This window comes from Pezoporus flaviventris, unplaced genomic scaffold (genome assembly GCF_033815535.1).
Source record: "Pezoporus flaviventris isolate CSIRO_AGI_PZ_B2104156 unplaced genomic scaffold, CSIRO_AGI_Pfla_v1 ptg000010l, whole genome shotgun sequence".
NCBI classification, from domain to species: domain Eukaryota; kingdom Metazoa; phylum Chordata; class Aves; order Psittaciformes; family Psittacidae; genus Pezoporus; species Pezoporus flaviventris.
Window position 1 is genome coordinate 2,343,964 of NW_026892558.1, and position 23,199 is coordinate 2,367,162.

Sequence of the window (23,199 nt, forward strand, 5' to 3'; positions counted from 1 at the left end):
ATCTCTGATCTTGCTCCCCGGATCAGTAAGTGATCCTGGCAATGATATGCATGGAAATTAATTACTGTGCCCGCCAGCGGTACAGCAGGCCCCTGCCGTTGATAATAGATCAGTTTGCAGGAGTTTGTTAGAGGGGCGGTCGTGTCGGCTTCTGTTTGCTCACATGCAGACAATGTCAGTTAAGTGCGATCCAGCAGCATCATCGCGAGGAACAGATGCAGGAGGGGACAGGGCTCCTGCAAGAGCACCCCTGGAAAAGGCAGAACGAGAAAACAAGAGGAACGTGGTGATGTTTGATTTACCGCTTTAGGAGCGGAAAGGCAATGTTGTGTGTTAAGAGGAGTGTAATATTTAAGAAAGAGAAACCTCACCAAGTCTAGGGCATTAAAGTGGTACATATTTACATGAAAACTGGGTGGAGAGGTCAAATGGCAGGCAAAAGAAATTTGGGAATAAATTCTGGATAAATACCTCCAGGATCGTGTCATCCACGAGTATAACAGAGGTTAGCTCTACAGCCCTTTGATCCCAGACTGTGCAGTTCAAAATGCATTCCTTAGATCTTGGCTGTGATATTTTGCCTGCTCCTCCTAAGCAGAATATTTTTTGCTGGTGGATGCAGCAGGTTTCACTTGGTTTAAATCACCCATGGTTCAGGATATGAAGGGACACTTGGCACATCTGAGGGTTGGGTAAGGCATGTCAACCTTCTGAGTTATTTGGGGAGAAATGGGAGGCTTGCTCTAAAGCAGTTGTAGATGACCCCCTCCTCACTGAGCTGTTGGGAAGTGTGGTCCATGAGCATCCTTGCATCCCTTCCCAGGTCACCACTCCATATGGGGAGTGGTGAAATGAGCCCCTCATGTGAGATGGTAGAGGGATGGTGGGCAGCATCATGGTTCCCCAGCCTTGTCCCATCACACCACTGCTGCCCCTGGAACTGCCAGCTTCTGCACCTCAGGGTTTTTTGGCTATGGAAAAAGGGTACCACTACTTTTCTGCCTTTCTGGGGTGAAGATGGGAGAAGCACGTGGAGACCCAATTGGTCAGCAGGACACCAGGAAAGCCACCTCTGCCAAGCACTGTCATTGAATACCATCCTTCAAGGTACTTTTGTTATTTGATCTATTTTATTATATTGTTTCTTACTCATTTAGAGATGCCTTTATTTTCTGTTTGTTTGTTTACAAATCTGTGGAGCTAATTTAAAATTACATTAATCTCAGGTATCCCTTTGGACAACCTCCTGGTTATCTCATCTCTTAGTGCTGTTTAGTCACGGCTTTCACCAGCCTTCAATATCACAGAATCACAGAATCCCAAGGGTTGGAAGGGACCTCAAAAGATCATCTAGTCCAATATTAGGATTTCCTCTATTTCTCACCACTCCCCTTGTGGTTTTGTACACTTTAAGGCTCAAAAGGGCTCTATATTATTTTGGGGACCAGACAAATAAGATGTGATGCCCAGCTCATAGCCAAGATTTAGAGTACCATGGTAAACAGGGATGATGCCACAGTTGGTTCAAATACGGCAGGATTCCCCCTGAAAGAGAATGGTCCCAAAAGGATGGTGGACCCCAACTCCAGCCAGATTTTGAGTCCTATACTCTTAACCCAGGCTATATACTATTCATAGTATTTATTTTTATTGTATTGAACACTTTCTATAGGCACTATTTTCCAGTTCACCCTCTTTGAAACAGCCATAGCAGTCTTTCATGGCAAGACAAGTGCTTTGAAAGGGTCTTTATAAAAAAGTGAGATATCAGCAGAAATGAGCAATACTGAATACCTTGGAAAACGAGGCAGATGGAGAAGAAACAGGGACACCTTTTTGCTGTTTTTTTGATGCCTTGAGCAATGGCAGCGCTTGTTGCTTCTGTATCCCCACGGCTCTCATGCTGTGGCCCTTCACCAGCTGCAGCTTTGCATTTGGTAGAGGAACATTTCAGAGAACAGTGGGTGAATGAAAGCATAAATAATACTTTTGGATTTACCTGGGTATCTTCTTTGACCCAGTTTGCATATGCATCAAGAGCAAAATTTCATTCTTCCTATTTACCCCCTGCCAGTGAAATGAAAAAACTGATTGATACATATAAAAAAGTCCAAGATTATTTCAAAGCCCTGGAAAAAAAAATAAAAAGAAAAAAAGAGGTGGTGAAGGGGAGGGAGAGCAATGAAAGATCATTTCTTTCCTAATGCAACTGTTAGATTCAGCTGCTTTAGCAATTAAACTTTTCCTTTATTTGTTACCCCTACAGACCCCTGGTTAGAATAGGATCCTGAAGTTGAGTCCGCCAGAGCATTGGGCTTACATGATTCAATTAACCTTTAAGGTAGCTCTGGAAGTTGGTACTCTAGGAGATCCTTTTGTTAATTGGCAGCCTGACACAGACAATTAAGTTTGATCAGATGAAGAGGGCATCAGGGACATCATTAGCATACTGTACTGAAGACTACGTGGTGTGTAAAAGTTGTTTAATTTCTGCCAAGGAAGAAAGCGGGGGGCTGGGGGAGCCAGCCTTGCACATACAGCGTTTTGCTTATTAAATATTTCATTTCCCTTGCCATAAGCTGTGAATGTTCCCATTTTTTACCCCTCCTTTTTGGTTTCTTCTCACTGCAGTGAAAGCCACTGAATGATCGTTCCTGTCTTATTAAAACTTCTGCATTCCACTTGAGGTATTGCACTGGAAAAAAAAAAAAGCAAAACCAAACCAAAGAACCAAAACAACAGCAAAACAGAGAGATCAGCAGAGAGATTTGCTCCAGAGATGGTCACAAACTCCACAGTGGATGAAGGATGAGTAGGGCATGGCTCAGTGACTAAAGCTGAAGCTGGTCTGGGTGAACTTTTCATATTTCCTTTTATCATCAGGGAGCTGCACTAAAATATATCTGTGGCTCTTATGCACAGCAGATCTGGTAACAGAGGTGGTTATAGGGCTCTGGGTTGCAGCGAAACTGTTTTTGCAGGCACCACTGCAGAGTAGAACAGAGGTGAACCAAGTTATAGCCAGCCACAAGGTTGACTGGCTACCGCCCTTTTGTTGAATAGGAGACATTCTGGATTCAAACTTCCTGGTAAGCAAGTAGCACTTTGCTTTTCTAGCTTTCCATGCCTAATGCTAAACAGAAGCCTGCCTGATACCACTTAGCTGTCTGCCAAAGACAAACATCTGCCCAGGCCAGACCAACCTGCTGCAGTGAGGATCTTCCCATCATCGACATGAATTGCCACAACTTCACTCCTCACCAAGGTCTGCAGCCATGGCATCTGGGTGAATTCAATACATAGTCACAAGCAGAAGTAGCTTTAGCAGCTAAAGTTGATGTGTGTGCTGGACATGAGCCCTGTCATTCATGGTTTTTGGATAGCCTCACGGGAGTTTTGTCCCCCCCCAGCAATTCCATGTCCACTCCAGATACTTCAGCTGGTTGCTGGAGTCAAAGACAGCTCAGGAAGATCTTTCCCAACCAAAGGCAGGGCTACAGGGCAACAAACTAAACTACAGGGAAACCAAACCATGCTTCCTCAAAGACAGAGAATCTTTTCCACCTCTACCCACTTTTGTAGGGAACATTTCAGGGAGAATGACCTGCAAACCAGCCCCATGCAGAAGCATACTTACAGTAGATGCACAACCCCTTACTCCCACCTATGCTCTTCTGCCTGTTTTCCTCACTTTCCTTCCTCCAGCCCTTTTTCTGGGTCAAGAAAGAAGGCATCTGGAAGGGAAACAAGGCAGGTAAAGACTAGTAGGCACATGGTATTAAGATTTTCTATCCTCATATCACATAGACAGGCTCTCCACTTTCTCATTATCCCTGCAGAGTTACTTCAGCAATTACGTTATATATTGCATATTCTTATAGCATTATCCTTGCTACAAAAGTCATTAATGTGTTATGTTAGTGATAGCAGAGAATGTAGAGATTCTTGTGCTGTGTAATGCTAATAATATCTATGATATTTTAGTCCTACCCCAGTGAGACGTTTTTAGCCCTCTACTGCCATAGCTCCGTGTAATGGAAAATTAATGGGAAGTTGCAAGCGCAGGACGAGCAGGTTTTGGTGTCTTGCTGGCTAGCCGTGCTGCTTGTAAGGCTGCAGCACAAGAACAAAAGAGCACAGGTTACTCAAGACCACTGTCAAGCAGTGACCAACACTCAATGCCTTGGGGAAGGTATCGAACAGGATGAGCGTGAAGATATTCCACACCAGGATACTCTCACAGCCTCCAAAACCATTTGGCTCTGGGGCCTTCCTTGCCACAGGTCCAGTCTTCATATTCAGTAAGTCCCAAAGTATTTTTCTTCTGTAATTTTTTTCTGGGTTCTTTTAAACTCACATAAGCTTCTCTTTCAAAGCTCCAGCTGGTAGATAACAGAAAAAGGCAGTAAGTGTCCTCCTCTCTCCCATGGCAACTTGTAGGTGGCCTTGAGTTGGCAGTTAATTGTTAAATAAACGGGAATGCTGTGGTTTTTAGGGGCATCCATAAATCTGTGCTAGCAAATCCCATTGTTGTTAGACACCTGGTGAAAAACTCAGGGCGCCTGGTGGAAGACTGAGCATGGTGAGACCAAGTCACACTCTGCATGTCTCTGTCTGTCAAGGAAAGACGAAGATACGGCAGCAAGGCTCCAAAGCAAGATATCTCCTGTAAGCACCTCCTTTTAGGTGTGATAAATCTGTATACGTGTATTTCTTGTATAGGGCTAAGTCAGTCACATGCACATGGGCTCAATCTGCCCATGCTTTCTCCCTGGCAGTTAGGGATTCCCACTTGCACCATGCTACGTTTTCCACCTCCTCTTCCTATTGGGACCTCCCCTCAAAATGGGAAATCCAAGATTTCTTGCTGACCAAACTCTAGGCAGGGAAGCCTAGTGTGAAGGCCTACTGTGGTCTGACATGGCCCTTGCGTAAGGAGCAGCATCCAAGGACAACGAGGAGAATGCCAGAATGTTCAGCTCCCTCGTCCCAGGAATCCTGCATCTCACTGTCGTTGAGCTCTGCTTAGTCCTTCAGTGGAATGGTAGGAAACCTGGAATAGCAAGCCCCAATGGAGAAAGCAACACGATGCATTTGAAATATATATAGATAGTTTCATAAGACCACCGAGAATTCATCTGGATGTCATGGAAATGCTGAGAAAACAGCCTTTACCAATCGGCAGGGGTTTCTGCCAAGAGATGGAAGCAGTGCCCAGTTCCTCTTCAGGAGTCATCCATGGAGTGGGACTTTGGTTTGTTACCAGCAAGTCCTGATGCAAAATCAGGGACAAACAGACACTTTCATGCTTTGTCTCTCCCAACTTAAGAACATAAGAAAAGGGCAAAATGGGATTTGTAGAGGCAAAAAAGTTCATTGAAGGCAAATCACTGCAGTAGTGTGCCGTGATGACCATCACTTGTACGAGCATTAGCAGGTGTGCCACTTGCACCAAGGCTGAGGTCGTCCTCCTTCTGCAAAGCTGCAGCAAAGGATGCTTTTGAACCATAAAGGAATAATACTGGAGATGTATTGGCTGTACAGTTTCATTAAGATGATATAACATCTTGGATAGATTATAATTTTATAATACCTTTGCATGCCACTGCTATTACTACTATGTTGTTTTATGACGATGTTAATATACAGATGTTGCTTTAATCTGTTTTTTAATTTACTTTGTATATCCCCTATGTACATTTTGTTGTAAGGTAGTTTATTTTGTAGCAGCTCATTTATTTTAAAAGTTGGAGGTTTTTTATGTCACTGCTAGCACGCTAATGACATTTATACATGTGTTCTCTTTAATCTCTCCCCTAGTTGCCTGGTACAGAGCACAGAAATGATAATTTTTCTGATTTTTGTAAGTGCTGAAAACTGTTTTATTAGGGGCTTTATTTTAAGGTTTAATTTTTTATTTTTAGGCTAAGTACAGCTCTGCAGTATAGTAGTGTGGTGTGGTATGACTTCCTTGTGTTTTCACTGATACTTTCATCAGGTGGTAAGTGCTGTTACTGTAGAGGGTACATGTTATCCTCCGTTTGATGCTTGCTAGGAAGCTCTTCAGAAAACATATTTAAGTGGCCATGCATTCCTTCAAGTGAGGGGCATGACAAAGAGCAGAGCTGAACTATATTGAACCTCTACCAGCAATATCTAGTCAGGACCTGGGTTAAAAAACATCCCGCATTCCTCTAACAAGCCAAATCTAAGTCCAAAGACTTGGATGCTGCTATGCTTGGATAGACAATCTATTCACAGACTGAAGAGGAAATTGTCCCAGCTGGGTTCAGGTTAAACAAGTCAAACTGAGGAATGAGGATCCAGAGACTGGAGACTGTCACAAAAGCAGGGGGAGATGTGACAACGATTTCTGGGCCTGACTGAAAAACACCTTTACTGTGTAGGTGTTTGTTAAGTTGCAATAGCAACCTGAAGTACCATTCAGAAGGGGCTTTGTGCAGTGCAGAGACTATTGCAGTGCAAAGGAGGGGGTTGGCTTGTTGGGGGAAGGAGGAGGGAGTAGCATCTTACGGAGAAGCTTCCCATGCTGGACTTCTCAAATTATGTCTAATTAAGTCTGCTGCCCAGAATGTCATCAAATTAGCAAGTGAACAAATTGCGTTAACTTTGGTGGGATGACTCCCTCGCTTCATCCTGCCCCGCAGCATTACTGCTCTGTCAATGGCTCTGCCTCTCTAAACTCATGGTGAAACCCCTCCCAGAACAAGGAGAAATGAGTATCCACCCTCTCCACAGGTTTTGACTCCATTGTCCCACTGTAATATCCTGCCAGAGCTCTCCAGTCTCCTTGGGGAGACTTCCATGATTCCCTAAAAATGTGTGTTGAGAGAGGCCTGAATATTTTTCCCATAACTTGGTGGTGCGGAGCTTGAGAAATGCTGCCGTAGATGGTTTCATGTTGCCAAAATGTACTTGCTATTTGATGATGTGGGCTTCAGAAGGCCTGCTGTTCCCAATTGTCCATTGCATATTAAGGATGGTTACAGCCAAGAAGACTTTTCTATTTATTTGCTCCCTTTTCACTGTGACTTTATTATGCATGAGCAGCTTGACTGTGATACTTCTTTTGTTTTACATTTTGCATTCATTAAAAACCAGTCATCTGCATATTTTGTGAACCCTCAGGGGTCTCTTCTCCCCTTGATGCATGCGTGCCAGTCCCATTAGCATGGATGGGAATTAGGAGCTCATGCTGAAGGAAAAACACGAGCACCCCTCCCCCTGATTCTCCCCCTACCACTCAACTAGGATATTAAAAAATAAATACATACATATCATTAGAGAGGATATTCACTTTGTGTTTAAAAAAAAATAAAAAATAAAATAATTTTAAAGAACGCAACCCACAACAACAACAACAAAATAAATAAAAGAAGAGAAACTTGGCCATGTACCTCAGGAGATCTTCTTATAGCCCAAAGCTAGAGACTGCACAGACAGAGATGTAAATTATTTTAACATCACTGGGGTTTGTGGCTGTGTCTTTACCAGTAAGTAAAAAGGGCCAGACCCACTCCCCAGCACAGAGGGCAAGCTGTGATATGGCTTGCGTTCACACCAGTGCCTTCTTCCCTCCTCTCTTGGTGTTAGTCTTCTAACACCACAGCGAGGTCTGTACCCTGCTTCCTGGCCCTGTTTCAGTCACTAGAAGTCACAAACAAGGGTTTGAGACAATTTCTGTCACCCCCAAAATGGCTGCAGGTTACACTGTGGCTCTTGGTGCCTTCCTGGTGATGATGAAGACGTGGATGAAGTAGTCACAGTAGTTTCCTAAAAGCATGCGCTGGGAGATCTTGCAGGTTCCTGGCTGACCACCACAAAGCTGGTCCTCCCCAGGCCACCGAGCCGAGGGACCACAGTGCCCAGGGATGTTCCTGTGGTGGATGGGGAGGGCTGGTTCTGCTGTTATCCCTGTGCTGTTTGTGGAAGGCTGCCCTCCTCCCTCCCCTTCTCCTGCTGAGGAGGAATTCAAGCTGTGCATTTTTGTTCCCTGCCAACAAAGAAGTGATTTTTTTAAATTATTTTTTTTCCATTTCAGTTAAAACTACTAGTGCGTGGTGGCCTCCAGCACAGGGATCCCCTGTTCTCTCTCCTTCATCTCTGAGGGTTAGAGCAATAGCACTTCTCCACCCAGACAGAAGTTTTCTATAAAGCCTCCCCTGCTCCCCTGTGTTTCAAGTTTGGCAGTTTCCCCTTTCACAAGTGTGTGCATGGGATAGCACACAGAGAGATATGAATTTATTTTCTGCATTGTTAAAGCTTCAACACTGCCTTCAAATCATCCTGACACAAAGGCAATGCAGCTCTGTTCACCAACCAGCGCATTTTGCCCTGAGCAAAGACACTTTCCCATGCATGGAATGATCTCCCACTGTTTCCCATAAGAGCAACGGGCTGGCTGGAGAAATCGAATCAAAAGCTTTCCAAGACAACAAGCCGCCTGAAACAACTTGAAACAAATGAGGGCTCGGAATGCATCCGGACAACGATAGCTGGAGCCACTTGCTAATCACAGGATTAGGCAATAACCCCTTTTTTGTTGTTCCTGCCATAGCTGGAGCATCCTGTGCTCTGCTGAGCATCCTCCTTGGTTTAGCAGCACCCTGGTTGCTTTGAGGACCAGGTCTCTCTGGCAGTGTGTTTGCATACTTGTTCCTGGGTCGTACATCATGGATACTGGCAGATTTAGGCACAATGGATACTTTATCAAGTCAAACACATAGATGGAGCCTATCTTGTCTGGCTAATGGTGGGTGGAAGGGGAGGGATAAATGGTTTTGGAGAATGACGTATTCTGTGGAGCACAGCTTCCTGGCTGTTGGGGCTTTGCTTGTGGTCCAGATGCTCTCTCCAAGTTAAAGTACCAGTCCAAATGTTAGAGTAAGCATTTGACTGGAGAAGCCTGGTGCCCAGGTGCTTTTCATCTATACTCTTCCACTTTCTTTCTGATGCTTATGTCCTTAGTAGTATAATCACAAGTAGAGAAATTACTTAGCAGGGACCCAAAGCAAAAAGAGATAATTTTCCAGGACAAAAGATGTCACTCAGCACTTGCTCAGGACATATCTCATCGTTCAGGCTGCTTGGAGACAGCCTACAGGTAATGTAACAAAACAGCAACCTCCCAGTTCCAGCTCTGCTTACTCCTTTGACCCACTGACGTCTTTTTACTGATGATTGACTGTTCTATCAGATGAAACCTGGAATGAATAAACATTTGTATCATCACAACAAGTTAGGAGGCCATAAGCTGTCCCTAGGTCAGCTCTGGAGCTTGGGGAATTCTTAGCATCCTTTGCATTAAGGTACAGAGAATCACCATTTGCCTACTTCTCACATGTCATCAGAGTGGGATTTATATTCATAACTTGATTTATTGCAGCCCAGCTGGTTACTCAGGCAGTATCTGCTCCTGGATAACTTTGCTAAAGCATCTCCCATTCAGCGTCTTGTCCACATAGGTGCTTCCCTTGGGTTCAGAGTTTTCAGTTATATTCACGGTAACTGCCTCTCTGTTGTGAGTGACAACTGTATTTCATAATCAAGTCTGAAGAAAACTTGAATCTAGCACCATTCTCTCACTCTTACTCCAGTAAAATAAAACAAACAAAAGCAAAAATAAGGGGAAATGGTTTTACTGGAGTAGCATCACCTCATCCATTTATGAATCAGTTTGTTAAGAGAAGGGGGCTCCATTTAGATAAAAAGTGCTAGCTAAATTGCACGACTGGCCTTCATGTCTACAGCCTAATACATACCAGCTTTGACTCAGGAGTCTGCAACAGTAAATCTTTAATGGTCCCATAAGAAGGACAAGGTAGTTCATAACAGAAGTTTTAAATGGGGAAAGGAGATGGGCAGAGGAACAGACTTTCCATTCCAAAAATAAAGCACTAAATATATGGAAGGCACACAGAAGGCCAGAGATGTTCCCTTTGTTAAATATTTACCATGTAAGTATTATTTCACAGGACATTTCTGGGACTTCATCTAAGCAGGATGGAGTAAGTGAAACATTCGTGTGGGTCAATAGGCCCATTTGCCAGAGTGGCTTGTTCTTAAATGGGAGTCAGAAGCTGACCAGAGAGAGCTCTGTAATGTTTGACTACTAAAAGCATTACTCACAAAAAAGCAGCACCATGCAGGCTCCAAGAGACCAGCAAACGTCTTGTCTTACTGGCACTAACAGGACAGGGTTTTCTCTTTGTTAGTGAATGTAGAAATTCCTGGACATGAGGAGAGCAAGGAGATGAGCTCCTATAGGCTTGGTAGGACCTGGCAGTGCTGAGAAAGGAATCAATGAGGATGTGCATGATATTCCCCCAGAAACACATTCACTATTCATAGAAATGACCTGTGTTTAGAACAGGTAAATCCCACCACAGGCCCAGTCATGCCCCCTGCAAACACCAGAGCTCAGGTCCAGCATCAGTCTGATGCCATCTAAAGCTTCTTCCCAGCATTCAAGACTTTGCTCATAGATAGTGATTAAATTACAGACAACTCAGAGCCCTCCAAGTATGTAAAACCACCAGGAACAGACGGAAGATTTTCTTACTACTCCTTGTTAGGACAATGCAGAAAATACAATTCTGTAAATGCAAAACCAAAGTAAAGACATCATTTTGTGGAATAAAAAAAAAAAAAAAAAGAGGAGATAACCAGTTATTTTAGGTTTCACTTAAAAATGAATGAGGTTTTCTTTTCTCCCCAGATGTTTTTAGGGAGATTTTCACTGGAATAACTGCAAGCTAAATTACTCCCATTCTCTACTTAGGAGCAAGCAACTGTATTGCCCATGAAGTAATTCAGGAGTAAGATAAAAGTTCTTATGGGCACAGCTTGGCACTGGGCTGCTATCAAGGCTGTTTCTGCATCCCTTTTTGACTGGAGGCTCTCAGAGAGCTAATGGGGATGGTGAAGTGTGTCTTTGGGCTAATTAGTGTCAATATTTGTTTAGGAGGTGCTGACTAAGATTTTATGTATGCTTACTTTTATCCTAAATTACAGGACTTCTGGTAATCTGTCCAATTTATTTTTTGCTTCTTGAGTAGGGTTATATCGTTCCAGAACACTTACTGTTCAAAATACCAAGTTTTCTCAAATTTCTTTTGCTTTTTGGCTACATTCTTACTGCTTTTTTTGCCCAGCCTCATTTTTTCCCCCATAATCTTGGAAGAGAAATACCTTTTCAAGCTTCCTGTTGGGGAAAACATATACTTGTGGGTTTTCTTTTAAAATCTCATCTTGCACATTACTGTAAAGCTTGCAGGGAAAAGGAGATAAAGGGCATGTCTCCAGCAGGCTGTCAGGAGGAAAGGGGGTGGCATCTGGTGCTGTATTGTATACCCCTAGAGAAGGACTGGTGTAGGCCATCAAAGGGGGATTTTTCCAAGTGGGTGACAAGTGAGAGGTTTGGGGAAAATGTGTGTTGATGGGGTGTGCAGTACTAAAACAACTCCTGCTTTGCCTCTTCAGGCATGGCAGACAATCTGGATTATACAATGAAAACTGCACTGTAGAGTCCCTCTAACACTAGAGAAGGAATTCATCCCTGTGCAGCAAGTGGTCTTCTCCATGTCTCACAGTGTAAGACCCTACATGTGGGTCTGGACAGAGAAGCTACATGACCTTCAGGTGCCTGAAACATCTAACGTGACCATCCCAGCACCTTGGACGCTCTTCATGTCCCCAGGTAGGTCCATAGCAGCAGCAGAACAGCAGTCTCTTTCAGCCTTGGAGGGAGATGGTGCTTAGAGGGAATTGGGATGTTTAAAGTCTGTTCAGTGAAAAGTGAGTATTTCCTAGTTACGGTTTCTTGCTAGTGTATGTCAGAAGTCTCATGGAAATTGGAAACGTTTTGGGAGTTCAGTTATGACACCTTGAGTTTCCTTCTACCACTTTCAAGACAAAACCAAATCTCCCGTGGCATGGAAAAAGATTGGGTTTTGCTAGGGAAGAAACTGTAATAAAAGCATACAAAGCATCCAAAATGGGATTAAAATTGCAAAACCCAAAATATAACAAATAATAACATTATTAAGAGTTCCATGAAGGAAAGCCAGCAGTTGTTTTCACACAAGAAAGCTGGGTGAAGCAAAAAATGTCCACCACCAAAGGACAAGTCTTCTCCCACACCATTTCCCACCACAGCAGAGATCTATGAGAACTCAAAGATCAATGGATCTGAGTCCACCTTTTGTCTTTAAAATATCAACACTTATTAAGGCTAATTCAGTATGTGATGTTTCCACCAAACTCTCTCCCAGCTCCCCAGAATTTCCATTTTTGTGTGATCTCAGCTAAACACAGTTGCTCTGTGCAAATTAGCTGCCTTCCATGAGCTCATCTCTTTCCCCTTGAGTTCAGGCAGACTTTGAACATCCAGTGTGAATTAAGGAAGCCAGGCGTGACAAATAAGGACAAGTTGGATTTTATTTCTTTTTTTCCTCCAAATTATAAAGTACAAAACACATCGGCAGCTAATTCTGATTCACAAATACACTGGAGAAACCTGTAACCTAGGAATGCTTTGTAAGCAGAACGAAGAGCACAAGATTTGTCATGCCTGATGAACCACTCAGCTCCTTTGCACTTCCAAAATGTGTATCACGCTGGGCAGGTATGTGACACAGCCGAGTTCAGGGAATCCAGCCCTTGCTGGGGAATCACTGCACTGCTACTCGGTGCTTTGATTCAAGTCACTTCAGATGTCTGCGTACCATCCAGAAATTAAAAATACCATGATACAGTTTTTGAGATCACTCTTCCATTTGGTGAATTTCCAAACTCAGCCCCTCATCTTCTAGTATTGTCAGTGTTTATATCGTACTTGAGCAGACCCTAAAGCTGTGTGGGCTCCATGTTGTTCGAAACAGCGTTTGATGAAGGTTTTCCGTTTTTGTCTGTCATTTCTTGGGCTGTGCTTACCCTAGCTCTTGAGCAGCAGGACTTCTGAAACCTGTTCACTGAGAACTTTCATTCCTAGTGTTTCCTTTCTGTGTTTAATAATGTGGGTGAGCTCCTCTTGGGCCGTTCTTCCAAGATAAGAACATTATTTGGTGCCTTTCTTTATTTTTAACTGGCTAGCTTGTTTGTTGTTTTTTTTATCCTCAGGAAATTTGCAAGGACTTATTTGATAGATTTGATATATTTGCAGTAATTAACCTTTTGTCGTATTTGCTTCAAACTGCTTAACAGCTTTAGAAGTTATCAACCTCATATTTTTAAGCAACGTAGTTAAAAACACTACTATGAAAGCATGTCATACTTGTTCTTTACCCTAATGACCTATCAGCCAAGATAGTCTAGTCTCTCTTCTTCCATATTTCTCCTGATAATTTATCCTTACTTTTGTTTTCTCCTTAGCCATTTCTATTTCTGACCAGCTTTCTCTTCAGAGCAGGAACAATTAGAACCTGGTAGCCTTTTTTGTTTGGTCCTTGCAACGCCTCCCAGTTTCCTGTTACCTGCAAAATTAAGATTCTTACATTACCTTCCATAATCTAAGAGTGGCTGCACTGGCTCAGACCAAGTGTCTGTCTGTCTGAAGATTAAGCCCCGAAGCAGATGTAGTTGTAAAATACATCAGAAATAAGTTTCTATTTATTGTATTGGATCTATTGATGTTCTGTGATGTTTTTAGCCTGGATTCTTACGGAAATGAGACATTTTTGCAAATAAACATCTCATCTTCTGTGACACCTTTTGAATCTGTTGCTCACTTTCAACCACAGTTTCCCAAGAGTTTTGTTAAAATACTCAGATTGAGCTCCAAGAAATCTGTGCAGAAAAGCAAATCAGAAATGTTCTAATCTCAGGAAGTGGGATTACAGAAATCAGTTTCCAGGCTGCTTTAGGCTTGTTAAATCAGTGTTGTAACGAAAAGTCAAATACTGTGCTAAACTCTCAGCCTGATGTATCTCTGGAATTACCTTCATCAACCCATCAGGCAGTCTTGTCAAAGAGCAGAGGGATTTTTTTTTTTTGAGGACTGTTTCTATAAAACCACACACTGAACTACCACATCATCTTACTTAGCTGATGTTCCACCCTCCAGATTCCCGGTTGTCTGAACATAAATATCCTGCTTTCCACTAAATAAATGGCAAATACCTACTTTCTAAATTTGCAGTGGAGGGTTGGAGAATAGGGTTGCTCACCCTTCTGAGAGCAGTGTTGATGAGCCTGTAAAACTGATGAAATGATGGAAGGCAGCGATTTCAGGGAAGCATATGCATGACTGCATGGAGCTTCATCTTTATGCAGCTCGCAAGTCTTACAGTTAGTAATGGAGGAAGATTAAAATGGGGGCACAAGGACAAGTAAGGAGGAGGTTCCCACCATTTCTGGCATTCACTCTCATTTATCTTACTGGATACAGTGATTTGGCCTTTGATACCAGTTTTTACTACTGGAAGCAAGACAAAAGAGGCTGAGGACAAGAGGTAGAGCGTGCCCAAGCAGCTCACGTGCTCTATAGTTCCGACCAGCATCAAAACTGTGTCATGCACGGAGGTGGGACTCAACATCCATGCCCATTGCTTGCTATCTACATCACACAACTTTTCCCCTCAGTATTTGCTTGGGTTGCAACTTGAACAGAGAAGAAAGGATTGAATTAAATCCTGAATTCAGAGGAAGCTCTTACAGAGGCTTAGATCACAGTTGATGTATATTCTCACTGACACCACAGGTTTGTTCAGCCTGGGTTATTTGCCAGCCATAATTACATAGCACAGAGATGACTTAAGCACAGGACCCTTCGCTCTCTTTGCTGCAGCCTGGGTAAGCAGGAGGCATATTAGGAAATTGCTCGGTTAATGTTAAAGAGGATGGATTTGTGATTATGATGTTTTGACCCAGCTGGTAGTCTGCCCTTGGAGCTCTACTTAACAGGTCTTTCCTGTGTCTTTTCAAGCAGTTAATTTTGTGGCCAAGTCCCTGAACTCTCTTCCCATTCCTTTTTCACGTGTAGGGCTGTTTACTTCTCTGCCATCCAGTCATCTTGCGAATGCTTGCTCAAGGACACTGTGGAAGATTTGTGCTAATAATGAAAAGCTTGAAGGGGGCAAGAGATTTTGCCCAGGAAAAATTATGTCGATCAGCTCTATTGTGTCTCTGTCCCACTGAGAAGAGGGACCTAGTAACAGAAAGGTTAGCTAACAGAATGGCTTTAAGGGGTTGTGGCCGTATGAATTGTATTTGTCTAAGCAAACTTCTCAGATACCATGTAGGGATGTAGGGGTTTAGAATATTTCCTTCTCTTGTTTATATATTAATATTATACATTTTAATCTCCAAAGAGATTTTTCCAGTCTTGCCATCTCCTTCTGTCACAGGCTGATAACCAGGAAAAGAGAGGGGGACATTTTCTGCGCTGTTTATTTGCTTAACGTCAGGATATTTTCAGCAGCCAATGGGGAATATATTTCTAGGTTTGGGGGGCAGAGGCTGGTTTTGTGTTTGTGTGTTTGTTTCTCTTTGCACCACAAACCACATGAAGGGGCCGGGAGGATTACACATTACATAAGAGTGGCCCTCCACGCTTTAATGTGGGTCTGCACCGTGCCATGCAGCGAACATAATGTGTCCTCCCAGGGACAATTTGCATAAAGGATAAATAAGAGAATCACAATGTGAAGTTTATTCATTTTTAAATCCTGCAGCGTTTGTGATTGAAGGCCCAAGCTCAGATGTTTTCCTGATGTGTACCATTAAGACTCAGGGCTTTGCCTAATGTCTCTTCTGTTACTGCAGGGGGATGTAATGTGCAGTATTTCTCCACACTGGAGTATCATTTTCAGTGTATACCACTTGGCTAGGGAGTGAGGAACTGCAGGCTGCATTATCTTGTACCGGGCCCACTATCCTTAATTTGCTGTAACCGAGCCAGCACATTAAATACAAAACATATTGATGTACTCTGAGAACCCTTGAGGGTCTTTACCCTTCCTTGTCAAAGGAACTGTGCAATCCAGGAGGAAAGAAAAAAGGCATTTTGCCATGGTGAAAATAGTTGCTCTGTTGGCAGGCCGTGACTGACTTAACGCAGTGCTTCCATTTACTCCACTTAGAAGGGAAAGTCATAGCAAAAAACATTTTATCTCCTAACTCCAGATAAGGGTCAGTGGAGAGAGGCGATCTGAACACCAACTCAGGTGATGTTGGTGGCAAAGGCATTATACAACGTGCTGAAATCATAGAATCATTTAAGTACAAAAGACCCTTAAGATCACCAAGTCCAACTGTTAACTTGCACTGCCAAGTCCACGCTAAACCATGTCCATTCTGCTCATCCCACAGCTGAAAACTAGAGGTGAAAGGGTCTGGTCCTGCCTGGGCACCAGAGAAAGAGACCAGTGAAGGACATCCTGCAATACTCCAATAAAGGTTAGTAGACTTGGGCCAGTGTGGTGACCCATGTTCAGATCTGATTTGGGTTGTCCCATATAAGGACCAAGTTTCTTTTTGTGCCTGCTGCCAAAAAAATCAACGCAAGTCATTAGTGAGGACAAAAGCAAGAGCATAGGTGTCCTGCCGGATTTGCTTGGGTCCCATCACCAGCAAGGAGTGTCACAGAGGCACCCCAACATCCCAAAGCCTCATGCTGGGAGATTGCAAGCTCCAGCATGTGTCTGCAGATGGTTGCCTCACATTGTCCAGAGTGTATTTTGTGGGCTTGGGGACCACATTTTCATTACAAGGCTTTCCACATACTAGAAGTGAACATTTGGAAGTATTAAAACTGCTTCTTCATACTGGTGACTCTGGTCTTTCCTCTTCTTCATATGTGAAATCAATTTGCTTAGAGCCAAATTGTGCTTCTTTTGTGCTTTTTGAAGGCAACTAATTACAACTATCTCATTGCACCAGAACTGATGAAATGTGGTGGTGTCCTCTGATTGCCAGTCTTTGGTATCTAAGAGGAAATTATTCAACTAAAAGGCATTTGTATTTGAAGGAATTTGTAAATTCTCTGCCTTCAGCCTGCTTGGGTTCACGTAATTTGTAAAGACTGAAAAATCTTGGAAATTTCTATCTTATTTTCAATTTTGGATGAAAAAAGAAACAATACAACAAAGAATGTACCAGAGAAAAACTCAGATGGAGACACACACACACACATAGGCAGTGAGGTAATATAGGTTTACTTGAGAGATTGGGATAGACTGTAACAACATAGAAGTAATATTACTATGAAGTTTCTCTTGAAAATTACGTAAAATATAAATCTATTTATTAGTTGCACAGTTTACTGGGTAAATTCCCAGGGTATTCATCCATTTTTATACTTAATCATGCACCTTTTATTGCATAAACTGAGAGCTGGCATTGAAGAGGGGAGACTGAGATGAGCTCTTAGGCAGAAGCTCTTCCCTGTGACGGTGCTGAGGCGCTGGCACAGGGTGCCCAGAGAAGCTGTGGCTGCCCCATCCCTGGCAGTGTTCAAGGCCAGGCTGGACACAGGGGTTTGGAGCAAGCTGCTCTAGTGGAAGGGGTCCCTGCCTGTGGCTGGGGTTGGAGCTGGATGAGCTTTAAGGTCCTTGAACCCAAAACATTCTGTGATTCTGTGATCTTGGCCTCTGAAAGTTAAATCCAGAAGTGAAGTTTTGACACCATATCTTACCATGTCTTTAAGAAGGGAGTTCAGGCTTTGTGTGTGGTGTAAATTTATCTGGAAACAGACACCCAAAGCTTCCCATTGCTCAGACCCAGTGATTTCAAATGACACAAATGTCATTAAATCCTGCAAGCTCCAGCTTAAGACGCAGGATAGGCCATGCTACCATGAATCCAGCCATGAATGTACATTCTTTAAGAGTACAACAAAACCTATAACAAAAATTCTTTGCAAATATATCACTCTGAAGGGAGGCAAAACCCAAAGCAAACGGAAGGCAGTATTTGTAATCTTGATAACGTTGGTGTTTTTGCTTTTCCTACTGAAAGCTCATGTCTGGTTCATTAAGTTACATGGTATTTGCCACTGGTAATGTTTATTCCAAATCATTTTATGAAGCTCTAACCACAGTCTGTCGGATCCTTTGCAATCATTTGTTGTCTTTAGTATTAGAAAGCCTTTGTGTAGTAAGAGAACACTCCACGGTCCTTGGTTGTAGAGGGCTCTTGGGCTGCATTTGGTGGCATTGCCCTTTTGCTCACTTTTCTGTTGAGAGGGAAAGATTTTGCGTAAGTCAGAAAAAAAATTGTAAAATACTTCCCAAAGAGTAAAAAAGAAATGCCTTAAGTGGATAAGAGCTTAGGTGAAATTGCTGTGATTTACAACCAGTACTAAAGAGCCACACAGCAATTAGAATAATAGAATCACAGAATAGTTAGGGTTGGAAAGGACCTTAAGATCATCCAGTTCCAAACCCCCTGCCATGGGCAGGGACACCTCACACTAAACCATATCACCCAAGGCTCTGTACAACCTGGCCTTGAACACCGCCAGGGGTGGAGCATTCACAGCTTCCCTGGGCAACCCATTCCAGTGCCTCACCACCCTTACAGGAAAGAACTTCTTCCTTATATCCAGTCTAAACTTCCCCTGTTTAAGTTTTAACCCGTTACCCCTTGTCCTATCACTACAGTCCCTAATGAAGAGTCCCTCCCCAGCATCCTTACAGGCCCCCTTCAGATACTGGAAGGCTGCTATGAGGTCTCCACACAGCCTTCTCTTCTCCAGGCTTGGTTTTGATTATTTGGAATAATTTTTACAGTTGATCCAAACACATCCCATTTGTTTGTATGAATCAGAAAGACCTATTTTTCAGATAGCAAAGAGGGAGTAATTCACTGCCTGGTGAAAATGGCAGAGCTCTCCTGAAGCACTGGTGTCATGAAGGAAACCAGTTGTCAGGAAATAAATGCATATCGACAAGATACTTACTTTGTGCATTTGAGCTTTAGTACTGTGGCCTTTCAAAAGCAACCTTTTCGTTTAATGTTCTTTGGATTTACTGCACTGGGGTGATACCTGGTGGCTGGACATTGTTGAGTTACTTTGTGGGTCTGTTCCAATGCTGTAGGTGAGTCCATGCTGGACTCTGTCAACATCAGGTCCCACATTCTCCCACCCCAGCTCCTTCCTACCCCTCATCACCTCTCACTTCTCCCAGCTGCTCCTCACCTTTGGTGGACATGCAGCCCTTGCACCATCCCTTACCAATGCCCCTAAAACTTCTCAACAAGTGACATGTTCTGCTCTGTGTTGGTGATGTACGAAAACAGGACATCAGTTACTGCTGTCCCATAGCAGCAGTAACACCTTAGCTGTTTAATTCACATGTGCCCTGTTGCCCCTGAAGAGACTCTTACATGCCCAGTAGTTATCCCGGTAAGAGTAGCCACACGCCATCTCCAGTTGACACCAGCTCTTTACCTTACTGAGGTACACATTTTGACTATTGATTAATGAGCATCCTGAAGAAGGTAATATATTGTGTGGGATTCTTGTGCTGTGGCACAACATAACTTTCACTACAAAACCTACTTTTCTTAAAACTCCTTTTTTTGGTTTCTCTGTGAGCAATGTGGGTCAGGCTCACCTCCAGGCTGTGCCTGTACAGTGCCTGGAACCATGGAGGGTTTGAGTTCAGGGCTTCCAAGCAATGCTGGGAGGGAATTGCAACATATAGTGTAAGGTCAGCATTGGTTTCCCTCCCTTGAAGAGTAAATGCAACAGAACTTATTATAAGAACCTGTTCCGTCAGGGGAGGTTTCTTGTTATTCATAATAAAATTCATCTGTGGGAATTTCACAAGTTCTCTTGTAAGATGGGAATCAGCAACACTTCTTTAACTCAGGCAGTGAACTCCCTTATACAGTGACGATGGTGGTTTTGAATCTCTGGCGGCACCAAAATATAAGGGTGATATCTTTTCTTCTCCATGCTCCCACTGATGCATCCCAGTTCCTCACCCTGGTGCCAGGAGGACCTCAGGAGCATCTCAGGAATGAGAAGCACCGTGACGTTGCGATTCATTGTCCACCAAAGAGATGACAGTATGGACACCCTTTGCTGTGTTTTGCAAACCTCCCATCACATTGAACCCGTACCCCAGGGTCACCTCAACCCCACAGCCTCTTCCAAGAAAAATCAGGCCCAAGATCTGCTCCAGGCGATGAGCCCCATGCGATGCTCGGCTGGGGAAACAAATGCAAAAAAGACCAGTGGGGAGCTCCAACATAGGCTTAAAAATTGAGTTGATGATTCATCCATGCCTTGCCTGCAAAATATACCCCAAGCTCAGCCCCCGTCTCTGCTTCCTCCCTCCCCATACTCTCAGCAAAACCCTAACACTTGCAGTTTAGTCCTATCTAGAGGAGCGGGCATGTGTGTGTGTGTGTTTTTTTTTCCAGAGTGACTTGTTTGTGCTGTCATCAGCCGTTGTTTTGGTAAATGGTGAGTTAAACAGATATATCCAAGCGTAAAATCTAAAAAATGTTCCCTGTGGGCGCCTGGGGGGTGTTGTTTGAAATCAACTACATATCAATTGAGCAGCGGCAAGCGGATCCGATGATAAATTCCAGTCCACAGACGCCTTATAAATTACATTTTTTTGTTCACGATCTAGCCTCATCTCAGCTCCCCAGAGGCCCTTAGACTGAGAACTATGATTGTGTTGGAGAAATGTTTGCTTAGCTTGAGCGATGCCATTAGTGTTACATGTGCCAGGCCGCTCTCGCCAGCACCCCCCACTTCCATCCTTCCATCTCCCCCAGTCCCAATCCTATCCCCCTCCCTCTTCCTCCCTTCAACAAAATGCAATATGTGCCTGGTAATTTTTCTGTTCATTATCTCATTGTTTTCTGTAAGTACAAGGTTAGATTGAATTACTGCAGGCTCTATTGTCTATTTGTAATTCTCCTTCCATGCCGCGCTACTAATGAATGGGCAATTTAGTCAAATCTTTGTAACTGCTTCTTCTGTGCGTCAGCCACTTAATTACTCTGAGCTTTTCTCACTGCTGCTTTATTGCATGGAAACTCAGGCTGCTTCCAGGTCTTTGCTAGGGGATCTCCAGCTCTGAAAGGGAAAAAAATAATCATAACAATAACCAGCGTGGATTATCTTGATTCCTTGATGCAGCAGCATCCTCAGCACACAGGACTTTCCCCTCTCCTATGGTTAATTTGCTCTGTAGTTAGTGGTTTTATTATTGTCCTGTGTACAGAGAAAACTGTCACTGTGTAAATTAGGCAAAGAACATCTAAGGTGAAGGCAGTCTAGACCCTTTAACATGATGAGAGCTTGAAAAAAGGCAAATTGAATAAACACATGGAACCTCATATGGAAATTGCCCCACTTCATGCAATTCCACTGAAACTGAGATGCTAATCTCAGTATATTTTAGGGTCATCAAAATCTGAATTTATCTTGATTTTGGTACCAGGGGTAGGAATTGCTCTTTTTCTGTTTGCAAAAAGAATATGTTCACCTTGGTGTTTAGTATAAAATATTTCAATCTGTAAATGAGGGGCAAGGAATGGGAAGAACTATATTTTAAAATCAATTTAATAAAACCGTTTATAATTCACAGTCAGGCACATAGCTTTAGAAAGCTTTAAAACAGCCCTTTTGCATGACAAATACTTCTTTCTCTAAATAACAGGATGCAAAGAACAGAAATAAGAGGAAATAAAGGAGTTTAAAAGAAAGCATTGTAAATAATAAATAATATCCCAGTAGTCTGTCTCCATACATGGTCTGACTCCCCTGTTTAAATTCCTAGAAAGACTCTGTTCCTTTCTGCAGTAAATGAAATACTTAGATGCTGATGGAGCGCAGGGTTTGGTCCAAAATCACAAGTAAGTTGAGTCCATGCGTGTTGGCACTTCACTTTATCTGTGTGTTTAAACTGGACAACACTGCCTTATACCAACCACATTTTAACAAACTGCATTCCTTCTTTAAGGTGTCAGTGTTTTGGTTTTTTTTTTTCACTTTTGCACAGGTTTTATTATCCTCATGAAGGAAATGTTCTAACACTCTTTCTCTTATCCTGTTCCTATTTATAGCTACATGTTATTACATGAAATACAAATCTTTGGTTGCCTTTTTTTTTTTGTCACATTTCTCAGTTTTCAATTTAAAATTGAATCCTTGAATTTGTTCAGTAAATCATTAATTTCTATCAAGTTGAAAATTTACGAAGGATTTCTTATCCATATGGTAGACAGGCACAGACTTTACATTCATTTTGTACAGAGTATCTGCATGCTCAATGATCTAAACACATATTTAATATACAAACACTAAGTTCAATAATGTAAAAATCTTTTTTTTCTAGCTCCTGTGACTGGAAAAGTGGTTCAAATTAAAATTCTATTCTGCAGGATTTCTAAAAAAACAGTTTATCCCTCAAAACTGTTACAAATTGATGGGGAAGATACTGAGAGCTTAGAAGAGTACAAAAAGGATGACAAATTACTGTAATTATTAATTACAAAGGCTTTATGGAGGATTTTTCAAGAAATTTCCTGTAAAGGAATTTCACAGCCTCCAGAGACACTGAAGGCTTTTTGAGAAGTTTTGATTAATGGTTATGCTCATCCTTGACCCTACAAGTCAAAATCTTCACTGGTCCACGAGCAGTCAGGAGGTGGAGAGGGGCTACTTCTCCCCTCCACATGGCATTGGGATGGGGCAGGATGCTGTGTGTGCCTGGGGCAGGCTATAGTGTCCATCTCATGAGCTCCTGCCTGCTCTCTTGTCTCTTGGCTGGGATTTGGCATACCAGCTCTCACGGTGGGACCTCACTTGGGCTTCACAATAGACACATGTAAACTTCAGTCCCCTTTCTCTTCCTCAGGCTAGACCCTAAAGTTGGTAGCCATCCACAGTAGGAGCTGGGGTGTCACTCACCCCAAGGATCTGCTTCTGAAAGCTTAAGTTTTTAGATTTCAGTTGAAATCAAAATAAACCCCCTTTTTTTTTCCACATGATTACAAACAGGATTTACTGCACTGACAGGACAGATTTTTGGCCAGGACACAAATGTGAACCTCTGTGCCAACCTTCAAAGCAAATCATTGCTTCAATAAATATGCATTTAACTCACAGCAGTGTTATCCAGTCTGGCTGACCATACCTTTGATGCATTTTCTTCCCCTTCAGGCCCAGGGAAGCATGTACCTCAACATGCCCCAGACACCATCCCAACACCC